The sequence below is a fragment of the Mobula birostris genome, chromosome 24, assembly GCF_030028105.1.
Source record: "Mobula birostris isolate sMobBir1 chromosome 24, sMobBir1.hap1, whole genome shotgun sequence".
NCBI lineage: Eukaryota > Metazoa > Chordata > Chondrichthyes > Myliobatiformes > Myliobatidae > Mobula > Mobula birostris.
The window spans coordinates 50,360,591-50,388,031 of NC_092393.1; the positions used below are offsets into that span (position 1 = coordinate 50,360,591).

Here is a 27,441-nt window from a genome sequence, read left to right on the forward strand (position 1 = left end):
ATTTCAATCATCCAGGATTTACCATTGTCTTTAAATAATAAAAGACAAAAGTTCTAATGCCAAGTACCTCAGGAACTATTTCACAACTTGATATTAATCACCATGGCGTCATTATAAGTTGTAAAATTATTTCATTTTTGGACTTATCAAACTGACAGTTAACCTTGTAAACCAGAATTCTAGTCTTTCTACATCCCTTCTTCCTGTTATAGGAATCAGAGATATTACAGGATATTTCAGGGCTTATTTCCTTTCAGTCATTAGGGGGAAGTAGAATTTTGTATCTAATATTCCAAAAGGAAAACTGTTGGTTAATATTGAAAGATTATTACATGGAAATGTGATGCATTTATTGCCAGTAAACTCCCTCAGATCATAATGGCCTAGAAATTGCAATATGCCTGGCAAAATGTATAAGGTATTTCTATGAGGAATGCTTCACTATTTTTTTGTGTGACTACCACAGTGTGGTGAGGTAATGCTTAGGAGAAGCATGCTAAGGACAAATGCTTAGGAGAAATTATGAGGGGTTTCAGTCGAGCCAAGCAGCTGAAGAAGGGAGTGGAAGAAATCGGGTAGAAAAAGTCGCTTTTTTTTAAACACTGCTCGGGGAGAAGGGTCTGCACTGCGCAGGCGCGTGACGTAGCATGCCAAGGTTTAAAAGCAGACCACCATATACAGCGGTCATCGTCGGAGTGGACTGAGTCAGAATGGGACGGTTTTGGCTCAACAGGCTTTAACAAGAACAGGGAGAGGCCAGGATAGGTTCCGGTAAGTTTTTTTGTCCAGATTGTTTAGAGTACAGAGAATGCCACGCAGGATGTTGGAATGCTCCTCTTGCAGGATGTGGGAAGTCAGGGAGCCCTCCAGTGTCCCTGACAACGACACCTGCAAGAAGTGCATCCAGCTGCAGCTCCTAACAAACCACGTTAGGACTGGAGCAGGAGCTGGATGACCTGTGGATCATTCGGGAGAATGAGGAGATTATAGATAGTAGCTACAGGGAGGTAGTTACGCCAAAGGAGCAGAAGACAGGAAATTGGGTCACTGTCAGGCGAGGGAAGAGGAAAGGGCAGGCAGAGCAGGGTTCCCCTGTGGCCATTCCCCTCAACAACAAGTATACCGCATTGAATACTGTTGGGGGGGTTGGCTTACCTGGGACAAGCTGCAGTAGCCGGATCTCTGGCTCTGCAGTGCAGAAGGGAGGGTGGAAAAAGAGGAGAGCGGTAATGATAGGGGACTCGATAGTTAGAGGTGCAGACAGGAGGTTCTGTGGTCGTGACAGAGAATCCAGGATGGTTTGTTGCCTCCTGGGTGCCAGGGTCAAGGATGTCTCTGATCGATTGCATGACATTCTGAAGTGGGATGGTGATCAGCCAGATGTCGTGGTACACATCGGTACCAATGACATAGCAAGGAAGAGTGAGGAGGTCCTGGAGAGTGAGCATAGAGAGCTTGATAGGAAGTTGAAAAGCAGGACCTCGAGGGTGGTAATCATAAGATTGCTACCTGTGCTACGTGCCAGTGAGGGTAGGAATAGAGTGCTCTGGAGGATGAACAAGTGGCTGAGGAACTGGTGCAGGGGGCAGGGTTTCAGATTTCAGGATAATTGGGACCTGTACAAGAGAGAAGGGTTACACTTGAACTACAGGGGGACCAATATCCTTTCAGGGAGGTTTGTTAGTGCTATTGGGGCGGCTTTAAACTAGATTTGCAGGGGGATGGGAACCAGAGTGCCAGAGCTGACAGTGTGGCTGGGGTGAAAATAAATGATGTTAAAGGTTCAAGCAAATCCGCTAATAGAAAGGTTGTGAGTGGTGGTAAAAATCTTCTGAGGTGTATATATTTCAATGCTAGGAGTATTGCGGGGAAGGCGGATGAGTTGAGGGCGTGGATTGACACGTGGAATTATGACGTTGTAGCAATTAGTGAAACTTGGCTACAGGAGGGGCAGGACTGGCAGCTTAATATTCCAGGGTTCTGATGTTTCAGATGTGATCGAGGCAGAGGAATGAAAGGTGGGGGAGTAGCATTGCTTGTTAGGGAAAATATTACAGCAGTGCTCAGGCAGGACAGATTAGAGGGCTTGTCTACTGAGTCCTTATGGGTGGAGCTGAGAAACAGGAAAGGTATGGCCACATTAGTGGGATTGTATTACAGACCACCCAATAGTCAACGAGAATTGGAACAGCAAATCTGCAGAGAGATAGCAGACAACTGCAGGAAACATAAAGTTGTGGTAGTAGGGGATTTTAATTTTCCATATATTGATTGGGACTCCCACACTGTTAGGGGTCTAGATGGTTTATAGTTTGTAAAATGTGTTCAGGAAAGTTTTCTAAATCAATATATAGAGGGACCAACTAGAGGGGATGCAATATTAGATCTCCCGTTAGGAAATGAGTTAGGACAAATGACGGAAGTCTGTGTAGGGGAGCACTTTGGTTCCAGTGACCATAACACCATTAATTTCAACTTGATCATGGACAAGGATAGATCTGGTCCTAGGGTTGAGGTTCTTAACTGGAAGAAGGCCAAATTTGAAGAAATGAGAAAGGATCTAAAAAGCGTGGATTGGGACAGGATGTTCTCTGGCAAGGATGTAATCGGTAGGTGGGAAGCCTTCAAAGGAGAAATTTTGAGAGTGCAGAATTTGTATGTTCCTGTCAGGATTAAAGGCAAGGTGAATAGGAATAAGGAACCTTGGTTCTCAAGGGCTATTGCAACTCTGATAAAGAAGAAGAGGGAGTTGTATGACATGTACAGGAAGCAGGGAGTAAATAAGGTGCTTGAGGAGTATAAGAAGTGCAAGAAAATACTTAAGAAAGAAATCAGGAGGGCTAAAAGAAGACATGAGGTTGCCTTGGCAGTCAATGTGAAGGATAATCCAAAGAGTTTTTACAGGTATATTAAGAGCAAAAGGATTGTAAGGGATAAAATTGGTCCTCTTGAAGATCAGAGTGGTCAGCTATGTGCGGAACCAAAGGAAATGAGGGAGATCTTAAATAGGTTTTTTGCATCTGTATTTACTAAGGAAACTGGCTGAAGTCTATGGAATTAAGGGAAACAAGTAGTGAGATCATGGAAACTGTACAGATCGAAAAGGAGGAGGTCCTTACTGTCTTGAGGAAAATTAAAGTGGATAAATCCCCGGGAACTGACAGGGTGTTCCCTCAGACCTTGAAGGAGACTAGTGTTGAAATTGCGGGGGCCCTGGCAGAAATATTTAAAATGTCGCTGTCTACAGGTGAGGTGCCGGAGGATTGGAGAGTGGCTCATGTTGATCCGTTGTTTAAAAAAGGATCGAAAAGTAATCCGGGAAATTATAGGCCAGTAAGTTTAACGTCGGTAGTAGGTAAGTTATTGGAGGGAGTACTAAGAGACAGAATCTACAAGCATTTGGATAGACAGGGACTTTTTAGGGAGAGTCAACATGGCTTTGTGCGTGGTAGGTCATGTTTGACCAATCTATTGGAGTTTTTCGAGGAGGTTACCAGGAAAGTGGATGAAGGGAAGGCAGTGGATATTGTCTACATGGACTTCAGTAAGGCCTTTGACAAGGTCCGTCATGGGAGGTTAGTTAGGAAAATTCAGTCACTGGGTATACATGGGGAGGTGGTAAATTGGATTAGACATTGGCTCAATGGAAGAAGCCAAAGAGTGGTAGTAGAGAATTGCTTCTCCGAGTGGAGGCCTGTGACTAGTGGTGTGCCACAGGGATCAGTGCTGGGTCCATTGTTATTTGTCATCTATATCTGGATGATAATGTGGTAAATTGGATCAGCAAATTTGCTGATGATACAAAGATTGGAGGTGTAGTAGGCAGTGAGGAAAGTTTTCAGAGCCTGCAGAGGGACTTGGACCAGCTGGAGAAATGGGCTGAAAAATGGCAGATGGAGTTAATACAAGTGTGAGGTATTGCACGTTGGAAGGACAAACCAAGGTAGAACATACGGGGTTAATGGTAAGGCACTGAGGAGTGCAGTGGAACAGAGGGATCTGGGAATACAGATACAAAATTCCCTAAAAGTGGCGTCATAGGTAGATAGGGTGGTAAAGAGAGCTTTTGGTACATTGGCCTTTATTAATCAAAGTATTGAGTATAAGAGCTGGAATGTTATGATGAGGTTGTATAAGGCATTGGTGAGGCCGAATCTGGAGTATTGTGTTCAGTTTTGGTCACCAAATTACAGGAAGGATATAAATAAGGTTGAAAGAGTGCAGAGAAGGTTTACAAGGATGTTGCCGGGACTTGAGAAACTCAGTTACAGAGAAAGGTTGAATAGGCTAGGACTTTATTCCCTGGAGCGTAGAAGAATGAGGGGTGATTTGATAGAGGTATGTAAAATTATGATGGGTATAGATAGATTGAACACAAGCAGGCTTTTTCCACTGAGGCAAGGGGAGAAAAAAACCAGAGGACATGGGTTAAGGGTGAGGGGGGAAAAGTTTAAAGGGAACATTAGGGGGGGCTTCTTCACACAGAGAGTGGTGGGAGTATGGAATGAGCTGCCAGACGAGGTGGTAAATGTGGGTTCTTTTTTAACATTTAAGAATAAATTGGACAGATACATGGATGGGAGGTGTATGGAGGGATATGGTCCGTGTGCAGGTCAGTGGGACTAGGCAGAAAATGGTTTGGCACAGCCAAGAAGGGCCAAAAGGCCTGTTTCTGTGCTGTAGTTTCTATGGTTTCTATAGATAGGGTAAATGCAAGAGGCTGTTTCCACTGAGGTTAGGTGAGACTAGAACTAGAGGTTATAGGTTAAGGGTGAAAGGTGAAATGTTTAAGGAGAACATGAGGGGGACTTCTTCACTCCGAGAGAGTGTGGAATGAGCTGCCGGCAGAAATGGGGGATGTGGATGCGATTTCAACATTTCAGAGAAGTACATTGATGGGAGGGTCATGGAGGACAATGGTCCAGATACAAGATGATGGAAGTAGGCAGAATAATAGTTTTGCGTGGGCAAGACAGGATGAAGGGCATGTTTCTGTACTGTAGTGCTCTTTGACTCTATGAAGTGAGAAGGGGAGGAGATCACTTATTAGGGCAAGTGGGAGAGATGGAATTGGTGAGGGAAATGATTAGTTGGAGATTGCTGGTTCAGTTAGTGAGATGATTGGGATGACCACTTGTGGAGATTACCTGATGGGGAGAAGATAACAACAGCCAATAGTGACAGTGATCCCGAATGCAAAAAAAAACATAATCAAGCATCTAATATGGATACCTTGAATCAGTGGCAGGAACAGTGCAGAGAGGAGTAAATAAAAATACAGAAGAGACAAGCAGAGTGACCATTGTGGGAGCGGCCTTGTTGGGAGTGGGCCAGTGGTGAGAGTGGGAGTGTCAGGCTTTGACTCAAAGGTGGCTTTGGCTCAGAAGAGGCTTTGGCTCTGGGTAAGTTGTCTGAGTAAGTTTCTGTTAAGTTTTCCTTTTTTCTTACTGTGTCAGGGGTGCTTAGTGTAGTTTAAATGTTTAAATGGCCATTGTGTGTTCTTCATTCAGGTGTTGGAGTCCTGGATCTCCCAGGGAACTACATCTGCGTGAGATGCATCCAGCTTCAGCTCCTCGAAGACCGTGTTAGGGATCTGGAGCAGCAGCCGGATGACTTTTGGCTTGTATGGGAGAGAGAGGAGATCATTGATTGAAGCTCCAGGGAAATGGCCATCCCTAAGTTGCAGGAGGCAGGTAGTTGAGAGACTTTCAGGAGAAGAAGTGGAAAGGTGAATAGGCAGTTAGTGCAGAGTACACCTGTGGCCATTCCCCTAAATAGTGAGTATACTGCTTTGGATACCGTTGTAGGGGATGCCGTCCTGGGGAACACCACAGAGACCAGGTTACGGTCACTGAGCATGGGTCAGTGGTGCAGAGGGGAAAGAGGGAGAAGAAAGGAGCAGTAGTCAGAGGAACAAACAGGAGATTCTGTGGATGTGAACAAGGCCCCTGGATGGTATGTTGTCTCCCAGATGTCAGGGTCAGGGACACCTTGGATTGCATCTACAGTATTTTGGAGAGCTGCCAGATGTCTGGTGCATATTGGTACCAATGACATGGGAAGGAAAAGCAATGAGGTCCTGAAGAGAGAATTTAGAGAGCTAGGTAGAAAGCTGAGAAGCAGGACCTCCACAGTAGTAATTTCTACATGACTGCCTGTGCCACAGGCCAGTGAGGGTAGAAACAGGATGATCTGGCAGATAAATGTGTGGCTGAGAAGCTGGTGCAGGGGGCAGGGCTTCAGGTTCTTGGATCATTGGGATCTCTTCTGGGGGAGGTATGACCTGTTCAAAAGGGACAGGTTGCACCTGAACCCGAGGGGGACCAATATTTTCGTGGGCAGGTTTGTTACAGCTCTTGGGAAGGGTTTCACCTAATTTCGCATGGGTATGGGAACCGGAGCGAAGGGACTCAGGATAGGGCAGATGGGAAAAAGAAGCAAAGATAGTGTACAGTCTGACTGTCAGGATAGGCAGGCAGAAGATAGGTCCAAATTGCAGCCAGCAGAGTGAGTATCAGTGCATTAGGGATGCAGGATCAAAAAGGGTAACAACTCAAGGTGTTATATCTTAATGCATGGAGTATAAGAAAAAAGGTGGATGATCTTGTTGCTCTTTTATAGATTGTGTTATGTTGTGGCCATTACGGAATTGTGGCTGAAGGATGGTTGTAGTTGGGAGCTGAATGCCCAAGGTTAGACATTGTATTGGAGGGATAGGAAGGTAGGCAAAGGGGATGGCATGGCTCTGCTGGCATCAATTCATTAGAAAGATGTGACATACGATCTGAAGATTTTGAATCCTTATGGATTGAGTTAAGAAACTGGAAGGGTAAAAGGACCCTGACGGCAGTTATATATAGGCCTCCAAACAGTAGCTGGGATGTGGACTACAGATTACAACAGGAAGTAGAACAAGTGTATCAAAAGGGCTATGTTATCATAGTCATGGGAGATTCTAACATGTGGGTTGATTGAAAATATCAGGTTGGTAATGGATCTCAAGAGAGTGAACTTGTTGGATGCCTATGAGATAGCTTTTTAGAGCAGCTTGTTGGTGAAGCTATAAGGGGATCAGCAATACTGGATCGGGTGTTATCAGATGAATTGGAGGCAATTAGGGAGCTTAAGGTAAGGGAACCCTTAGGAGACAGTGATCATAATATGACTGAGTTCAACTTGAAACTTGATAGGGAGAAAGTAAAGTCTGACATAGCAGTATTTCAGTGGAGTAAAGGGAATTACAGTGGTATGAGAGAGGAGTTGGCCAAAGTAAATTTGAAAGAGGTGCTGGCAGGGATGAGAGTAGAGCAGAAGTGGCTTGAGTTTCTGGGAAAAATGAGGAAGGTGCAGTATAGATGTATTCCAAAAACAAAGACATATTCAAATGGCAAAATCGTACAACCGTGACTAACAAGGGAAGTGAAGGCTAATGTAAAAGCAAAAGAGAGGGTGTACAGTAAAGCAAAAATTAGCAGGAAGACAAGGGATTGGGAAGCCTTTGAAAACCTACAGAGAGCAACTAAAAGAATCATTCAGAAAGAAAAGATGAAATATGAAAGCAAGCTAGCAAACAATATCAAGAAAAAGTACAGTATATAAAAAATAAAAAAGGAGGTGAGAGTGGATATAGGGCCTCTAGAAAATACGGTTGGAGGAATAATAACAGGGGACAAGGAGATGGCAGATGAACTAAATGAGTATTTTTCATCAGACCTCACTGTGGAAAGCACCAGCAGTGTGCCAGGTGTTGAAGGGTGTAAGGGAAGAGAAGTGAGCACAGTTACTATTACAAGGGAGAAGGTGCTCAAAAAGCTGAAAGACCTAAGGGTACATAGGTCACTCGGGCCAAATGAACTGCACCCTAGGGTTCTGAAAGAGGTAATGGTAGAGATGGTGAAGACATTACTAAATGACCTTTCAAGAATCATTGGACTCTGGCATGGTTCCAAAGGTTAACTTGCAGGTTGAGTTAGTGGTGAGGTAGGCAAATGCAAAGTTAGCATTCATTTCAAGAGGTCTCCAAAATAAGAACAGGGATGTGATGCTGAGGCTTTATATAGCACTATTGAGGCCTCACCTTTAGTATTGTGAACAGTTTTGGACTCCTGATCTCAGAAAAGATGTGCTGGCGTTGGAGAGGGTTCAAAGGAGATTCACAAGGATCATTCTGGGAATGAAAGGATTATCATATGAGGAATGGTTGTTGACTCTGGGCCTGTACTCATTGGAATTTAAAAGGATGAGGGGTGATCTCATTGAAACCTTTCGAATGTTGAAAGGCCTAGACAGAGTCAATGTGGAAAGGACTTTTCCCATGGTGGGAGAGTCTAGGTCAAGAGGGCACAGCCTTAGGATAGAGGGGTGTCCGTTTAAAACAGAGATGTGGAGAAATTTCTTTAACCAGAGGATGGTAAATTTGTGGAATTTGTTACCACAGACAGCTTTGGAGGCCAGGTCATTGGGTGTATTTAAAGTGGAAATTGAAATGTTCTTCACTGGCCATGGGTTATGGGAGAAGGCTGGGGAGTGGGGCTGAGGAGGGGGATAAAAGGGATCAGCCGCAATTGAATGGTGGAGCAGACTCGATGGGCCGAATGGCCTAACTCCATGGAAATGATACACATAAGTCCTTTTAAATAAGGCCTTTGTGTAATGTATTCAAGGATGTGAATATATTAGCCTCAGTACTTATTTAAAATAGTTTATTTACTAGTCACACTACTAAAAACCATTTATCTACCAAAACTTTAAACTTCAGACTGAATGTTATGACAACATTACACCATGTAACTCCGCTAACTAGTTGAATCAGAGTTAAAAAAACCATTTATCTACCAAAACTTTAAACTTCAGACTGAATGTTATGACATTACACCACGTAACTCCGCTAACTAGTTGAATCAGAGTTAAAAAAAACATTTATCTACCAAAACTTTAAACTTCAGACTGAATGTTATGACAACATTACACCACATAACTCTGCTAACTAGTTGAATCAGAGTTAAAACACGCAGATGCAGGGAAAACCCACTCTATGCCTAAAGGTACTTTACAGATGGAGGCCCCATCCACCTCCAGATAAGATCTGTTTCTGTGCAGCTGGAAGTCTCATGTACAGAGGACCCAGATTTTTTTTTAACTGGATTATGCTGTTTAACCTTTGGAATTTTTCAACAAAATTTCCATTCAGTTACACAGAAAAAACATGACAGAATAAATTGGCCGTTTTCCTGGAGACATTTTGTGCAGAAAGAATGGAGCACCTGAGAAAACAGATACATTAAGGAGTAACACCCACAAAATACTGGATATTGTTTTTGTTTAAAACCTATCCTTTAAACACAGGAATTAACCTTTTGTAGCTGAACAGAAGACTAGGGGTTAAAGAGATCTTCAAGGTCTTGAGGAGATGATTTATGTTGATACTCCAGTATGTAAACTGCGTTGAACCGTCTCAAAAATGTCTTCTTTCAGATGACACAAAAGATCCCAGCGCGCTACTCTAAAGAATGGTAACTTTTTGTTAGTATCTTAGCCAAGCTTCTCAGCTCACTTTCAGTAAAACTGCAGTCTCTTTCCCACCGCTCTCTGCAACAAGTCAGTACCTTCTCCCCGTGACTGCCTTGGTTTCTCTGGGTGCTCTGGTTTTCTCCCAAATTCCAAAGAAGTATGGGTTGGTAGGTTAATTATACATGGGTGTGCTTGGGCTCAGTAGTGGTAAGGGCCTGTTACTGTGCTGTATCCCTAAATAAAAAATAACATAGATGGCCTGGGCATTTACAAATAGTTTTTATTTTAATTTTTTTTTCAAGTTTATGCTAGCGATACCGTGCAGAGTGGGCTCTTCTGGCTATTCGGGCCACGCAGTCTCAAGCACCCCCAGCAAACCTGAATAACCCTAAGCTAATCATGGGACAAGTTACATTGACCAATTAACCTACCCTGTATGTCGTTAGACTGTAGGGGGAAGCCGGAGCACCTGGGGAAGACCCAAGCATTCCATGTGGAGACCCTTTACAGTACGACCCCGGAATTGAACTCCGAACTCCAAAACGCCCCAAGCTGGAAAAGTGTTGCACTAGCCATCATGCCACAGTTGGTAGTATGAGGAACATTATTATGTGCAAATTAATTGCTGAAGTTCTGATGTTAGAGCAGTGACTAAACTTTAGAAGTAGTGGCAGGTTTGGAGTCACCTTGGTGTACAGAAAAACACATTTAAAATTACAATTCTATTTTTGTACTTTTCTATTTGTACAAGTGATTCCATTAAGTTTCACAAAATATTTTGTTTTACAAATGATACCCATGAAATATAATCACTTCCAAGAGCTTTACCAGAATCAACAGCTTACAATATTTTGTCTAACCTTGTAGCTACTGCCGGGAAAAGTCACTCTGTGTCTTTGCTCTGGTTTCTGTTCTCTAACCCACTTGATGCTATTTCTCTGTATAGCTTGCACCAATGTGATTAGATTGTGTGAGAATATCATGGTAGAATAGTCAAGGTTGTTCAACATGATTCTGGTTCCTTTTGAGGCCATTGTAAAAAGCTCTGGAGCACCCTTTACCATCCCAGGGTAAGGTCTTCAAAAGCCTCGTGCACTCTGAATAGCAAAGTTCACATTGCCACGACTTTCAAGAGTGCAGAGTTTTCAAGTAACGAAATGTGAGATTAACGAGAGAAGATGTTTATCTTTTTTTTTACACTGTGGGCTGCACTCCAAGAATGAGAGATTTGAAGGTGAGTATTGGTGACTCAGCGGCTAGCTTACCCAATACTTCCTGTACCCAGCAAAGAGGCAAGGAGTGTACTTTCTCGGTCTTTTGCTGCTGTAGCCTACCTACTACAAGGTTCAACATGTTGTGCGTTCAGCAATGCTCTCCTGCACATCACCGTTGTCATGCGTGGTTATCTGTTTCTGTCACCTTTCTGTGAGTTTGAACCAGTCTGGCCATTCTACTTTGACCTCTCTCACTAACAGGGCATCTTCATCCACAGAACTGCTGCTCACTAGATGTTTTTTTTTGGCACCATTCTCTGTAAACTCTAGAGACTGTGAAACTCCCATGAGATCAGCAGTTTCTGAGATACTGCTTCTCTTCCTTCCCTTCCTCCCACGGTTCACAGTCCTCTCGTATCTTCAGTCCTTTACCTCTTCCATCTGTCACCTCCCAGCTTCTCACCTCATACTGGCCCCCACCCACCTTCTGCCTCACTTGGTTTCACCCATCACCTGCCAGTTTGTACTTCTTCCCCTCCCTCCTCCATCCTTCTTCCCCCTTCCTTTCCAGTCCTGAAAGGTCCAGCTTGAAATTTCAACTATTTATTCCTCTCCATACATGCTGCCTGACCTGCTGAGTTTCTCCAGCATTTTGTGCATCTATATCCACTTTCATTTCATTTGAAGTGCTGTGAATATCTGGATGTAGTGCTAAAAAGCTTTTAATATAACACAAGAGTATCAGAATCAGGGTTACTATCACTGATATATGTCTTGAGATTTGCTGCTAAGCAAACAGTTTCTCTAAAAAGCTTGTGTACCATTGGTTAATACTTCAGAATATAAAGAACTTAAGAAATAATAGTTATAATATTTTAATGCTCATTAAATATCTTGGACTCTCCTGTTTGAATCTTAAATTAGGTGTATGTTCCAGTGTTTACTTTGCAATTGTGATATTCATTACATTTTTAATCCTGCAAGCTAGTAATTGTGTTTGTTACTTGTATTCCACCGTTTGTCAATGTCATCACTGTCAGCTGGGTGGGATCACTGGCGCTCGTTGTCAGCCAGAAGTTAACATTGTGAAAGAGAAGTACAAAGTATTTCTGAACTTCTGTGGGCAGCTCTCTTTCTTTAGTGGCAGAGGCGTGTGCCCTCGCTTTGACACTCACCAAAAAATCCAGGCCACCGTCTCATACTCTCTGTGCTACTGAGATTCCCAGACCCATGAGCTGACTGAAATCTGCATTTACGAACCACTGGGACTCACGAGGAGGAATAAATGAAGGGACAAATTGCAACGCTCTTTCAAAGAGCTGACCACACTTTAGCTGGCTGTACAAAGACTCCATGATCTCCAACTGATTAATATTTCTAGTCCTTAATCAATAACTAGGGAAATATTTTCCATGCACATATCAAATCTTCAAATTCAAGTTCAATTTTATTGTCATTCAACTGTATACATCTATATGTCAAAACAAAACATCATTCCTCTGTGATTAAAGTGCAAAACACAGTACATGTAGCCACACACAGTACATATGCTTATGATCCAGGATATACACAGTCACAAAGTAATATTAGCACAAGTTCCTAAGTGGCATGGCCTGAAGATTGATAGACTGAATGAATGAATTGACTTTATTACTTACATCCTTCATATACATGAGGAGTAAAAATCTTTACGTTACATCTCCGTCTAAATGGGCAAGGTGCAATTTATAATAAATAGTATGTACAACAGGACAGTCAATATAAAATTGAAATACAGTTGTGTGACAAGCAGTCTGATGGCCTGGTGGAAGAAGCTGTCCTGGAGTCTGTTGGTCCTGGCTTTTATGCTGTGGTACTGTTTCCCAGATGGTTGCAGCTTGAACAGTTTGTGGCTGGGGTGACTCGGGTCCCCAGTGGTCTTTTGGGCCCTTTTTACACACCTGTCTTTGTAAATGTCCTGAATAGTGGAGAGTTCACATCTACAGATGTGCTGGGCTGTCTGCACAACTCTCTGCAGAGTCCTGCGATTGAGGGGAGTACAGTTCCCATGCCAGGCAGTGATACAGCCAGTCAGGATGCTCTCAATTGTGCCCCTATAGAAAGTTCTTAGGATCTGGGGGCCCATACCAAATTACTTCAACCGTCTGAGGTGAAAGAGGCACTGTTGTGCCTTTTTCACAGCACAGACCACGTGAGATCCTTGGTGATGTTTATGCCGAGGAATTTAAAGCTGTTCACCCTCTCAACCCCAGATCCATTGATGTCAGTAGGAGCTAGCCTGTCTCCATTCCTCCTGTGGTCCACAACCAGCTCCTTTGTTTTTGTGACATTGAGGGAGAGGTTTTTTTCTTGACACTACTGTGTTAGGGTGACGTAAAGTGCAAGGCGCATGTTTATGTAAGACAGTATAATGTTATTAGCACTATTATAATAAAACAAGCAGTCGTATAAATGTGTGAAACAGCAGCAATAAAAGATGAAAAGTGTCCAATGCAGATTGAGAATGTGTGAGTTAGGGAGATGAGGGGAGGGTGACAGGACATTCAGAGAGGGTGTACATGTGCGCTGGGTAGCATCAGGGTGTTAAAAAGTTTAATATCCTGGGGGAAGAAAAATTACCTCAGACTGAGATATTTCAGATTGTAAACGGTTAAGCCGAGACATGCGACTAATGTATGAATGTACTTCCAGCATCATTCTCTGGAATCCCTAAGCAATATTACTTCTAAATTGATTATTTGCCTGGAATTCATTTGCATACTGCCCACGCTGGCTTCTAATGAAAAGTGAGATAAATACAAGCCATTTCCTCTTCTTGTCTAGTAGTGCTACCATTGAAAGTTCCACAATCAAATATTTCAGGAAGTAAATAGTGATTATTAGCCAACCATTTACAAGGTTTTAAAAACAAAGGAAGGACTCTGCGGTGAAACAGACTGAGGTGAACATGAAGCCGATACGTGAATCTTTTGTTCAATTAGCAAGTGGAACAGTTTGGTAGTTTCCGCGGAACTGACTTCATTCAGACAGGTAACAAGAGGGCAGCAGCTTAAACATGAGAATCAAAAATAAAAGCTGCAAATGCAGAAAAATAAAATAATAACAGAATCAGAAACTGCTGGAAACACTCGACAGAGTTAGGCTGCTTAAGTGGAAAGAGAAACAGAGTTAAGTTTCAGGTACTTAAAGCAGAGATTGATAGGTTTTAATCAGTAAGTGGTTCAGGGAGAAGACTACACAATGAGGTCAAAAAGTAAGCCACAATACAATGGGACAGCAGATTCAATGGGCTGAACGGCCTTCATCACTGTATGTCTGTCTCAGCCGATGCTGCTATGCCTGCTTTTTATTTCCAGTGTTTTCAGTTTTCACTGCACATAACTGGATTGTAATTCTTCAGAGATTTTATGATAGTGAAGGATTTATAGCATAGTTGGATTCACCTCTCTAGCATTTCCACAGAAGCTGCCTGGGTTTTCAAAGTCATGGAGTCACAGAGAAGTACATCGCAGAAACAGGCCCTTTGGCCCACCTAATCCAGTCAAGCCGTTTAAGCTGCCTGCTCCCATCTAGCCCTTCATACCCCTGCCATCCGTCTACCTTTCCAAACTTCCTTTAAGTGTTAAAATCGAACTCGCATGCACCACTTGCATTCAATCAAACACTCTCTCGGCCCTCTGAGTGAAGAAATTTCCCCCATGTTCCCCTAAAACTTTCCACCTTTCATCCTTAACCCATGAACTCTAAGTTGTGTCCCACCCATGGTCCAATAAGGGATCATCTAGTAAAGGTGGGGTTTACTTGTCACATGTGGACTGAAGTATATGGTGAAATGTGTTACATTGCATCAACTCAAATAAGTAAGGATTATGCTGAGCAAGTAGCAATTCGATTCCAAGGAACAATGACCATAAAATGACACCTACTGAGTTACACATGTGTGCCTTTCTCAGCGCAACTGCTGAGCATTGCACCAAAGCTCCAGGCAATTAATTTTTGTTCACATGACTCAACAATGACGATATATGATTTAAAATAGGGGACAGGTGAAGAAGGAAATAAAAGCAATTTAAAATCTTCCCTTCTGTGATCTATAATCTCAAACACTACAGTGGCTGGAGACAATAGATACTGCAGTTGAAATCTGGTGTTAAAAATCAAACTGCTGAAAGGACATCCACTGAGGTGCATGGATTGTCAATATTTCAGGTTGAGACCCTACATCAGGACTGAATGTAACAGAGGGAGGTGGCCAGTTTAAAGGCTGAGGCAGGGGCTATCAGACAACAGGTGGAACCAAGTGGGGAGGGATATGTTGAGCACATGGAGCCAGGTGGGGATAGATACAAACAAGTAAGGAGAGAGAAATAAAAGGGAGCCAATGGAGCCATGTTGGGGTCAAAGCTTTACCTCTATCTCCTCGTTCCCACTCTCACCTCCTTTACTTATCCAAATCGAGCTCTGGTACTTTTTTATGTTCCTATTTATCTCCCTCCAACAGTTGTCTTACCTTCATGCACCCATAAACATAGGAGCAGAATTAGGCCATTTGGCTCATCAGGTCTGTTCCACCATTCAATCATGGCTGATTTATTATCCCTCTCAACCCCATTCTCCTGCCTTCTCCCTGTAATCTTTGACACCCTGATTAATCAAGAAGCGATCACCCTCCATAAAATAAACCCAATGATTTAGCCTCCACTACTGTCTGTGGCAATGAATTCCGCAGATTCATCACCCTCTGGCAAAAGAAATCCCTCCTCATCTCTCTTCTAAAGGGATATCCTATTCTAAGGCTGTGTCCTCTGGTCTGAGGCTCTCCACATATTGGAAGCATTCTTTCCACTCCAGCTGTGGCTTTTAATATTCAATGGTTTTCAATGAGATCCCTGCTCACTTTTTTTTAAACCCCAGCAAGTACAGGCCCAGGGCCACCGCCTGGATGAAACCCACACAGCCATAGGGAGGACATGCACACTCCACAGCAAATGATGTCAGGATCCAACCCGGTTCTCTGGCAACCCGAGAACAGTAATTCTACCAGCCCTTGCCTCTGTGCCACAGGGGAAAATCGCCCAAGCTCTGAAATAGACTATGAGTGGCAGTACCAAGAAGACCTGTTTAAATCCCGGTCCATAAGTATACACCAGCTCGAAGAACCAGGAAAATCACAGTCCTTCACTTGAAGTTTTCATAATTGCAGAACACCGACAGCTCAAGCAAACCTGCAAGAAAACACTTCAATATTAATTCATTTGAAAAAAACTGGATTGGTTTCCTGCTGCCTAACTGTGCGATCAGCAGATGTAAATTCAGCCGAGGATTATTCTGTTTGTCTCGATTAGTTACACACGTGTGCACAGATAATGGTGCAGTTAGCGTTACTTGATGTGCTGTACATACAATGGCTATGTATGTGAGCTAATTTTATGTATGTATGGCCCCACTCAGTTACTTGTACATTGTGTTTTATAGGATTGCTTTTATATTCATATTTATTGTGTTCTTTATGCTTACTGCATTTTTTTAAGCTGCATCTGAATTTGAGTCACAATCATTTTGTTCTCCTTTACGCTCGTGCACTGAAGAATGACAATGAACAATCCTGAATCTTGCAGCTTAAATCTGGATGTGCTCCCAGACTAAAGCTGTGGATATCACTCTGTGAGCGGTAGTCCCAAAATACCTTAGCTGATTGAGGTCAATTGTGGCAACGCAGGCATGTCTTGTGGATCCAGTTTTTGCACTGCCAAGTGTCGAGTTTCAGCCACTGAACACTGCTGAGCAGTGAGCTGAGGCCGGCTGTTACTGTTAGAAGTGCAAATTACTGGAATCTGTAAGCACGGTGCGTGTAATTCCTGTTTGTGATAGCTTGCTACCACCCACCGAGGCCGAGGCTGCTCGTTTAAAAGCCAGCGTGGTCAGTTCTGGTTAGAGGCCACGCGCCTTCGCCAGGTCAGAAGGTGACCGAGCTGGTGGATTTGAAAATGTTTCATTCGGCCACTGGCATCCTGCTGCCAGTGCACTCCTGTGAAACCAGTCACCCACTCACTGTGCTGCCAGGAGCAAGGAATCTCCCAGACTTCGAGTCAGCAGGTGATGTTCACTGGTAGCCAGCAAACCTGGCTTTGCCAAGTTTTTATTTAGTGCACCTGGTCTGCTGAGCAAAGAGTCCATGAGACCCTGGGGAGAAATGGGGTCTTTCAAAGTTCAAGCAAGTCTATTATCAAAGTACATACTGTATGTGTTACCATAAACACAATGCTGGGAATCCAGAGCAACTCGGCAGGTCGGGAAGAAGTTATGGAAAATAGCAAACGGTTGACTTTTCGGGCCGAAACCCTTCATCAGGACTGCAAAGGAAGGGGGAAGAGGTCAGAATATGAAGTTGGGAGTGAGGGGTAGGAGTACAAGATAGAAGGTGATAGGTGAAAGGTCGAGCACCTCCGCTCTGTCTGCCACATCAGACAGGATCTCCCAGTAGCCACCCACTTCAACTCTGCTTCCCGCTCCCATTCAGATATGTCCATACATGGCCTCCTCTATTGCCATGATGAGGCCAAACTCAGGTTGGAGGAGCAACACCTCATATACCGTCTAGGTAGTCTCCAGCCCCTTGATATGAACAGAGAATTCTCCAACTTCCGGTAATTCCCTCCCCCTCCCTTCCTCTATCCCTATGTCACTCTGCCCCCTCCCCCAGCTGCCCATCACCCCCCTCATGGTTCCACCTCCTTCTACTACCCATTGTGTTTTCCCCTATTCCTTCTTCACCTTTCCTGCCCATCACCTCCCTGCTTTCCCTCCCCCATCCCTTTATCTTTCCCCTTACTGGTTTTTCACCTGGAACCTACCAGCCTTCTCCCTCCCACCCTCCCCCCACCTTCTTTATAGGGCCTCTGCCCCTTCCCTCTACAGTCCTGATGAAGGGTTCCGGCCCGAAACGTCGACTGATCTTTTCCACGGATGCTGCCCAACCTGCTGAGTTCCTCCAGCGTGTTGTGAGTGTTGATAGGTGAAGCCAGGTGGGTGGGAAAGGGGAAATGAAGTAAGAAGCGGGGAGGTGGGAAAGGTAAAGTGATGGAAAAGAAGGAATCTGATTGGAGAGGAGAGGGGACCATAGGAGAAAGGGCAGGAGGAGGGGCACCAGGGAAGTGAAAGGCAGATGGGGAGAAGAGAAGACGTAAGAGAAGAGCCAGAATGGAGAAAAGAAGAAGAGGGAAGGAGGAGGGGGAAATTACCATATACTAATTTGAGATTAATTTACCTGCAGGCATTTACAGGAGAGTAAAGAAATTCAATATAATTTATGAAAACTATACATATACAAAGACCGACAAACAAACAATGTGCAAAAGAAGACACATTATGCAAAAAAACAAAAATGCTGTGAGTATTTGAGTTATTGAAAGTGAGTCTGTAGGTGAGTGAAGTTACCTATATTGGTTCCAAGGGTCTGATAGTCGTAGGGTCACAACTGTTCTTGAACCTGGTCGCACTGGGACCTAAGGCTTCTGTACCTCCTGGTAGTAGCAAGAAGAGGGTGTGGCCTGGATGGTGGGGGTCTTTGATGATGGATGCTGCTTTCCTGTAGCAGCTCTCCATGTAAATCTGCTCACTGGTGGGGAGGGCTTCGGCTGTGATGGACTGGGCTGTGTCCACCGCTTTCTGTCGTCTTATTTGTTTCCTGGGCATTGATGTTTCCGTACCAGGCCAAGATGGATACTCTGCACTGTGCACTTATAGAAGTTCGTCAAAGTTTTTGGTGACATGCTGAATCTATATAAATTTCTAAGAAAGCAGAGGTGCAGTTTCATTGTGATGACACATGTGCTGGTCTCAGTCTGGGCCTCAGCCTGGTGAGATTAGCTGATAAGGCGTGTCGGTGGTGGTGGCTAGGGTGAGAAGCACTGACACAGCAATGGTTTGTGAAACCTTTGGTAAATAGTGATAGATAGGGAGGAGTTTCTTCAAAACAGCAAGGGATTAGCCTTGAGCTTTTTGAATACAGAGCATTTTTGATAGGTCATGTGACTTACTCTTACTACTCTGCTTACTTTTTCAACCACAAGTTAGCCACAAAAACTGATATTTTGCCTGATTACTGATCCCTAAAGTGTGCAGAGCCATTGAGATGAAGATTGAATGAAGAGATGCCGGAATGGGCACCAGTCTTCGCCCCATCCCTCTCCACACCCCACCACTTGCACATCCCTACACAGCAATCATTTCTTACACAAAGTAGAGACATAACACATCAGTGTCCATCTCTAGTCTTATTAGCGTTATAAACAAAATGTCGTATGTGCTTTCAATGGCTAAAAGGATGTGTTTGTTTTCTATCTAGTATTGCCACTGAGTTGGCATTGTTTTTTGAAGAAGAATTATTAGCGCTGTTATATCTTTCTTTCTCTATTTATCTATCCATCTATATATCTATTGATTGATTGATTGATTGATTGACTGAGATACAGCATGGAGTAGGCCCTTCCAACCCTTCAAGCCACGTCGCCCAGCAACCCCCGATTTGATCCTAGCCTAATCACAGGACAATTTACAATGACCAATTAACCAACTAAACAGTATTTCCGTTGGACTGTGGAAGGAAACCGGAGCACCTGAAGGAAACCCACGCAGTTCATGGGGAGAACGCAGAAACTCCTTACGGCAGCGGTGGGAATTGAACCTGAGTCGCTGATACTGAAAGTGATGTGCTAACCATTGTACTACCACGCCACAAAGTAAGATTAAATCTGCATATTTAGTAATGATGTATGTAGACTATGTATTTAACATTTGAAGGAAGTATTGTGGTACCTTTCGATAAGTGACTTAATATTTGATTTCTTGAATCTATTTCTGATAGATGCACTGCCTGAGTCAGTGGTGGAGGCAGATACACTCGTGAAGTTTAAGAGACTACTAGATAGGTATATGGAGAAATTTAAGGTGAGGGGTTATATGGGAGGCAGGGTTTGAGGGTCGGCACAACATTGTGGGCCGAAGGGCCTGTAATGTGCTGTACTATTCTATGTTCTATGTTATGTAACTTGGTTGATCTAAATTTTTCTTTTGTTTGACCCTCATATGTTTTTATTCTCAAATCCTTAATAATAAAGAGAATTCAGGTTTCAGGCATTGCTGATGGGAAAATAAATCTTTGGTGTGACGGTACACACACACAGTGTTGGAGGAACTCAACAGGTCAGACAGCATCTACGGAGGGAAATAAATAATTAACATTTGGGCCAGACCATCTGTCAGGACTGGGAAAAAAGGCAGCAAAGGTTTTTGGCCCAAATGTCAACTATTGATTTCCCTTCATTGCTGCTGCCTAGCCTCCTAAGTTCCTCCAGCATTTTGTGTGGGTTGCTTTGGACTCCCAGCATCTGCAGAAAGACACACGTTTAACACTAGCATTGTCAATGTGTGCAAAGGTTAGTTTCATGACCTCCCGCTCACATTGATGACACCTGCAAAGGGTATCAGTGTGGTCAGTAAAAGACAACGCCAATGGCAAGATTACCAGGGTAATGCTGAGCAGTAGATATGTAGCCATTGCTCTCCAGAAAGAATCTGGTGACCAGCCATGTCCGCCCTGGCAATAATAATAAACTTTCATGGTGCTCACCAGAATAAGCCATCACTGCGCATGGTAGTTATCTGATATGGTTCCTTAGACCTGGCTGGACCAACAGTCAAAAATTGAGATTGAGGTTTGTAAGTTAATGTCTTTTCCAGAGATGAAGTTCATAGAGCCATAGCATTAATATAGGCCCTTTGGCCCTTCTAGTCCATGTTGAATTCTTATTCTGCCCAGTCTCATTGACCTGCATCTAGACCATAGCCCTCCATACCCATCCCAGCCATGTACTGATCTAAACTTCTCTCAAGAGTTGCAATCAAATCTGTATTCACCACTTCCACTGGCAGCTTGTGCAGCACCCTTAGGTTCCCTTTAGATATTTCACCTTTCACCTTTAACCTATGAACATTAGTTCTAGTCTTACCCATCCCAGTAGAAAAAGTCTGCATGCATTTACTCTGTTTATACCCCTCAAAACTTCCATCTCAAAGCTCTCTCCATTGAATTTGATTCAAGATCAGTGTGTAACATTGTGTTTTGTTGTTTGATCCTGCTACCCTGCCTGAGATTTGCTTCGATCAAAGTTATGGGGCCACTGCATTGATGTTGCATCTGGATCTTCTGTAGGAATGTCCCATGCCCATCGAGACTGGAGAAAACTGGGAGACGTGCATCAGGTTTTGAATTAGTGCTCTGGACCGTACTTCCTGCTGACTGGCATGACTGACGTTGAGCTGGGAGGTTAGCTGAGCTGAAGGGCTTTGCTCCTCCTCGCGCTGGTAGTCAGGTGTAAGGGAAAACATGGAGCAGTGTAATTTGAAATTCAAAGGAAATGTTTAGAAACAGAAGGTCAAAGGATTGGAGAAAAAAAACCTTGTCAAATGCCAATATTAAGCAATCAATTGACTATTATTTTTGCTGAAGTCTCATTACACTAATGGCAGGACATGATACAGGCTGTCCCAGTCATGGAACCCCCTATTTCTGGACATCCTTACACACAAGTGAACTCCCATAAAAATCTAGAACTGAAAGGTCTGAATAGTTTCATCTCTGTCTGCCTGCCTGTCTGTCTGTCTGTCTGTCTCTGCCTCTCATTCTCTCACTCCTCTCTCTCTATCTGTCTGCTTCTCTCTCTGCCTCTGTCTGTCTCACTCTGACTCTCTTTCTCCCTGTCTCTGTCTGAACCTCTCTAACTCTCTCGCTCTCTATGTCTCCCTTTCTCCATCTGCATCTGTCTTCTTGTCTTATTCCGTCTCTCTCTCTTTCTCCCTCTCTGTCTTTGTCCATCTGCCCCTCTCTCCGTCTCTCTGACTCTCTCACTCTCTCTCTGTCTCTCTCACTCTCTTTCTGTCTGTCTGTCTGTCTGTCTCCCTCCCTCTCCACCTTTTCTTTCTTAATTATTAAATCTGTAATTATTCTTTCTAATCGGATTTATAGCTTGTGCTTTCGAAGCCATTAATTTCAATTTTGCAGATATATCTGGTGAATTTTGTGTATTTTCTGACTGCGGGCAAGATTGATACAGGGAGCCTGTATAACATGGAACCTATTTATTTCCTTGGGATGGCCTGTAGTCTGTTTCTAAAACTTGGTTGCCTTGGTAACAGGAATGGCAAATTTCAGGATCAGAATACAGTGCACAGCCTTTCCAATACACTGGAGTTCAGGATAGAGGATGGATTACTGTTACGCTGTTGATTTTTATACCAGATGGCATTTAATGGAAGCATATTGAAGCATAGGAGTGTCAATAAAGCGGTGATCTTATGAACGTTATTAAACCCAGTGTTCTGCTGCATTTAGGGTACAAGTACAGTTGAGGCAGTTGTCCCGGGGCAGAATGAGTATAGTAATAATAGTAATAGTCATACTTTATTGATCCCGGGGGAAATTGGATTTCGTTACAGTTGCACCATAAATAATAAATAGTAATAGAACCATAAATAGTTAAATAGTAATATGTAAATTATGCCAGTAGATTATGAGATAAGTCCAGGATCAGCCTATTGGCTCAGGGTGTCTGACCCTCCAAGGGAGGAGTTGTAAAGTTTGATGGCCACAGGCAGGAATGACTTCCTATGACGCTCTGTGCTGCATCTCGGAGGAATGAGTCTCTGGCTGAATGTACTCCTGTGCCCACCCAGTACATTATGTAGTGGGTGGGAGACATTGACCAAGATGGCATGCAACTTAGACAGCATCCTCTTTCCACCTGCATCGCTGTCAGCTTCTCCTCCAGCAGAGCAGAGCGGAGGGTGATGAACGCACTGGAGAAGTCAAAAAACATGACCCTCATAGTGCTCGCTGGCTTGTCCAGGTGGGCGTAGACACGGTTCAGCAGGTAGACGATGGCATCCTCAACTCCTAGTCGGGGCTGGTAGGCGAACTGGAGGGGATCTAAGTGTGGCCTGACCATAGACCGGAGCAGCTCCAGAACAAGTCTCTCCAGGGTCTTCATGATGTAAAGCATTCTGTATCTCACAGAATGCTTTATCCCTGTTTTGCTAAGAAACATGAAAGAAGGGCTGTCTGGGCCATCCAGGCCATGCTCTCGTCTTGCTTCTACCACTGTGCAGGAGTCTTAGGTCTCACACCACCAGGTTCGGGACCAGTTATTACCCTACAACCAACAGACTCCTGAGCCAGTGTGGATAGTATCACTCACCCTGATTCCACACCTCACCTTCATGGACTCTACAACTCATGTTCTCAGCAATATTAATGTTATTTGCACAATTTGTCTTCTTTTGCACTTTGTTTCTATGTAAGACCATAAGACATAGGAGCAGAATTAGGCCATTTGGCCCATCAAGTCTTCTCCACCATTTCATCATGGCTGATACATTTTTCCTCTCATCCCCAGTCTCCTGCCTTCCCCATGCATCCCTTCATGCCCCGATCAATTAAGGATCTACCAACCTTGGCCTTAAATATACATAAAAACCTGCCCTCCACAGCCACCTGTGGCAAAGAACTGCACAGATTCTCCTCTGTGTATCATTATCATTGTGTGCCCTGTCGTATGACGTGGGTGATCATGGTAAACTGGGCAATGAACAAAACACTGCAAGAGATGTTTTTTCAAGAATATTTTCCATTGATTCACTATGGATGAGCTTTGATCACTTAAACTCCTTCATTCAGGAAAAACAGTGTTGACTTTTACATTTTCAAACCACAGCTGGCAGTCCACCTCTCTGTTCTGCTCAATGCATTTAAGACTGATTTTCCAGAAATGACGATAGAACAATCTGCTGTACACCTGTGTAGTACGAATTCCTTGGCAGCAAAGACCGTAGCTAAGCTGTTGCTCTCTGTTCCAAAACTAGAAAGGGACTTCACTCAGATTTCATCTGTCCCTGGCTTAATCATTTACAGAATGGAGCCACATCGATTGCTGTTGAGAAAGGAGGTTGGCAGAGTCAAAAGGGCCGCATACTTTACCTCTCTTCCTAGTCAAGTATGTGAGGAATGCCTTTGAATGGAAAATCCAGCAAAAAGTAGTGAATACAGCCCAGAAAATCATGGATAAAGCCCCCTCCGCCATTGAGCACACCTACAAGGAGCACTATTGCAAGAAAGCAACGTCCTTCATCAAGGGACCCACCATCATCACAGCCAGCAACGCACATCAAAGTTGCTGGTGAACGCGGCAGGCCAGGCAGCATCTCTAGGAAGAGGTGCAGTTGACGTTTCAGGCCGAGACCCTTCGTCAGGACTAACTGAAGGAAGAGTGAGTAAGAGATTTGGAAGTTGGAGGGGGAGGGGGAGGGGGAGATTCAAAATGATGGGAGAAGACAGGAGGGGGAGGGATGGAGTCAAGAGCTGGACAGGTGATTGGCAAAAGGGATACGAGAGGATCATGGGACAGGAGGCCTAGGGAGAAAGACAAGGGGGGGGGAACCCAGAGGATGGGCAAGGGGTATATTCAGAGGGACAGATGGAGAAAAAGGAGAGTGAGAGAAAGAATGTGTGTATAAAAATAAGTAACAGATGGGGTACGAGGGGGAGGTGGGGCATTAGCGGAAGTTAGAGAAGTTGATGTTCATGCCATCGGCTTGGAGGCTACCCAGACGGAATATAAGGTGTTGTTCCTCCAACCTGAGTGTGGCTTCATTTTTACAGTGGAGGACGCCGTGGATAGACATGTCAGAATGGGAATGGGATGTGGAATTAAAATGTGTGGCCACTGGGAGATCCTGCTTTCTCTGGCGGACAGAGCATAGGCGTTCAGCAAAGCGGTCTCCCAGTCTGCGTCGGGTCTCGCCAATATATAAAAGGCCACATCGGGAGCACCGGACGCAGTATATCACCCCAGTCGACTCACAGGTGAAGTGTCGCCTCACCTGGAAGGACTGTTTGGGGCTCTGAATGGTGGTAAGGGAGGAAGTGTAAGGGCATGTGTAGCACTTGTTCCGCTTACAAGGATAAGTGCCAGGAGGGAGATCAGTGGGGAGGGATGGGGGGGATGAATGGATAAGGGAACATTGACTTCTCTAACTTCCCCTAATGCCCCACCTCTCCCTCGTACCCCATCTGTTACTTATTTTTATACACACATTCTTTCTCTCACTCTCCTTTTTCTCCCTCTGTCCCTCTGAATATACCCCTTGACCATCCTCTGGGTTCCCCCCCCCCTTGTCTTTCTTCCCGCACCTCCTGTCCCATGATCCTCTCATATCCCCTTTTGCCAATCACCTGTCCAGCTCTTGGCTCTATCCCTCCCCCTCCTGTCTTCTCCTATCATTTTGGATCTCCCCCTCCCCCTCCAACTTTCAAATCCCTTACTCACTCTTCCTTCAGTTAGTCCTGACGAAGGGTCTCGGCCTGAAACGTCGACTGCACCTCTTCCTAGAGATGCTGCCTGGCCTGCTGCGTTCACCAGCAACTTTGATGTGTGTTGCTTGAATTTCCAGCATCTGCAGTATTCCTGTTGTTTGCACCATTACAGCCAGGATCCCTTCTCGCTCCTGCCCTCAGGAACGACGTACAGGAGCCTTTGGTTCCACACCACCAGGTTCAGGAGCAGTTATTATCCTTCAACCAACAGGCTGATGAATCAGCGTGGACAACTGCGCTCCCCCCAACTGTGAGCAGATTATTGAGCACAACCTATGGATTCACTTTCAAGGACTCTACAACTCATGTTCTCAGTATTATTTATCCAGCCATCTCTTTATTTTCTTCCTTTTCTTCTTCTTCTTATTTATATTTGCATAAATGGTCTTCTTTTGCATATTGGTTGTTTGACAGGCTTTGTTATGGTGTACTTTTCATCAATTTCATTGTATTTCTTTGATCTACTGTGAATGCCTGCAAGAAAATGAATCTCGGGGTATAGTATTTGATGACGTAAATGTGCAGTACCTTGATCGTAAATATACTTTGAACTTTGAGAAGCCCTGCTGCTTAATGTGGAGCTGTAGATTCCACCTTTGCTGTTGCATTGATTGAGTTCCTGAGAGTCTACATCTCTGAAGATCTATCCTGGACTCAACATATTGATGCAATTATACCGAAGACACTCCAGCTGTTATATTTCTTCTGGAGTTTGAAATGGTCGGGTGTTGGGGTGGAAAGCGAGAGATGTCTTGGTTCGTCTTGCTGCTCCATGGGGTTTGCCAGATTGAGGCTGTGGCCTGCAACTAGTGGGCACCTGATTCACCTGCAGGGATGCCTGGCATCATGAACTTCAGTTCTAAAGGCTGTTTGCTTGCTTTATTGTTTGCACAATCTGTTTTTTTTTTGTTTTTTTCCTCTCTCTCTGCACATTGGGTGTTTGACAGTCTTCTTTTTATTTAATATTGGGGTTCTTTGTTTCGTTGCTGTAAGGAGACAAATCTCTTGGCTGTATAAAATATACATACTTTGATAATAAAATGTACTTTGAATCTTAAATGTTGAACTTTGAGTTTGAGGAGATATGGTATATTACCGAAGACTCTTTTATCTATATCTATATCAGATTTCTGCTGATATATCGTGGAGAGCAATCTGACTCGCTGCATTAACATTTGGTATGGAGGTGCCAACGTACAGGATCGGAAAAAAAAGCTTCTGGTTAAGATGGTGCTACCGAATGTATGTGACATCTCTGGTAGTCAAAAGGCTAAGAAATCTGACTAAAAACATCACTAAAAATACATTTTCTGAGATAAATTGTGTTAAATTTTCACTGTAAACAGAGAAGGGGCGAGCGATAGTGAGGCGAGTTTGGGGGATGAGCCAAGATGGTGTGTTGCAGAATCGTTGCAGATGGAGTTCCCATGCCTGTGCAATGGCCCAGGGGTGAGATTCGATTGCTCTGGGCACCGAAAGGAGTGTTGGATCCCAGGGATAGAGGTTCCGATGTTCATTCAATTGGCCTGGGTGAGAGGTTCTATCGCTATGGACACTGAAAGGAGAAGTCGGGGTCCAGGCAGTGGAGATTTGATGCCCATACAACTGGCCGGGTGCAAGGTTGGACCTTAGATCTGAGCTGATCTGAAAAGTTTGGTGGTTTCGGGTTGGGTGATGGAACCTGGACCTGGATCGAGTTGCTGGGCGGCATGGTTTCGGCTCCCAGTCCTTCCCAGTAGCTGGGTCCTAGTGCGAGGTATGACACACTGCTTAGACAATTTAAATGCTGGCCCACATCAGAGGCAAGAGCCGGTTTCACTTTCTCTCCACGATGTCCACTCCTCTCTCTAGGGCATAGAGCCTTTCGCTGTTTCATTGTTGGATCCATTTAAATGCTAGCCCAGGTAGACTGGAAAGACAGGGTGTCAGTTGGGACAGGAGCTTATTTCGCTCGTTCTTTGCGATGGTCATCTCCATGGCGCTGAGGCTATAAAGACTGCCCCAACTGCTGTGCTCCATGGCGGATAATGAACTGATAAGTGAGGCTTTGGGCCTACTCTGGGGTTCAGACCTGAGGACTCAGGTTTTGTTTGTAATGTGTTGTTGTTTGCTTCAATTGTTTGAAAGATATTTTTTCTTTCTCTTGTGCTTCAAGTGTTGGTCTTTAATTTTAATTTGTATTCTTTTTTTTCTTTAATTTGGATGCCTTGGGCTTCTTGCTTTGTGTCTAATCTCAAAGTTGTATAATTTATAAATTCTTTGATCATAACTGTATTTGAATCTTGAATA

At 44.0% G+C, this 27,441-nt stretch overlaps 1 long non-coding RNA gene across 3 annotated transcripts in view; it reads left to right on the plus strand.

The window, feature by feature from the left end:
• The first annotated feature begins 709 nt into the window (after positions 1-709).
• LOC140187289 (uncharacterized) overlaps positions 710-27,441 on the plus strand; it is a 34,462-nt gene continuing 7,730 nt past the window's right edge. Inside the window, exons 1-2 of one of the 3 annotated variants that reach the window (XR_011883049.1) lie at positions 16,672-16,820; positions 17,998-18,113. This is a non-coding gene — a long non-coding RNA (uncharacterized lncRNA). Of the gene's footprint in view, positions 772-16,671; positions 16,821-17,997; positions 18,114-27,441 lie in introns of those variants that run through there. The other 2 variants (XR_011883051.1, XR_011883050.1) reach the window with 2 other exon arrangements.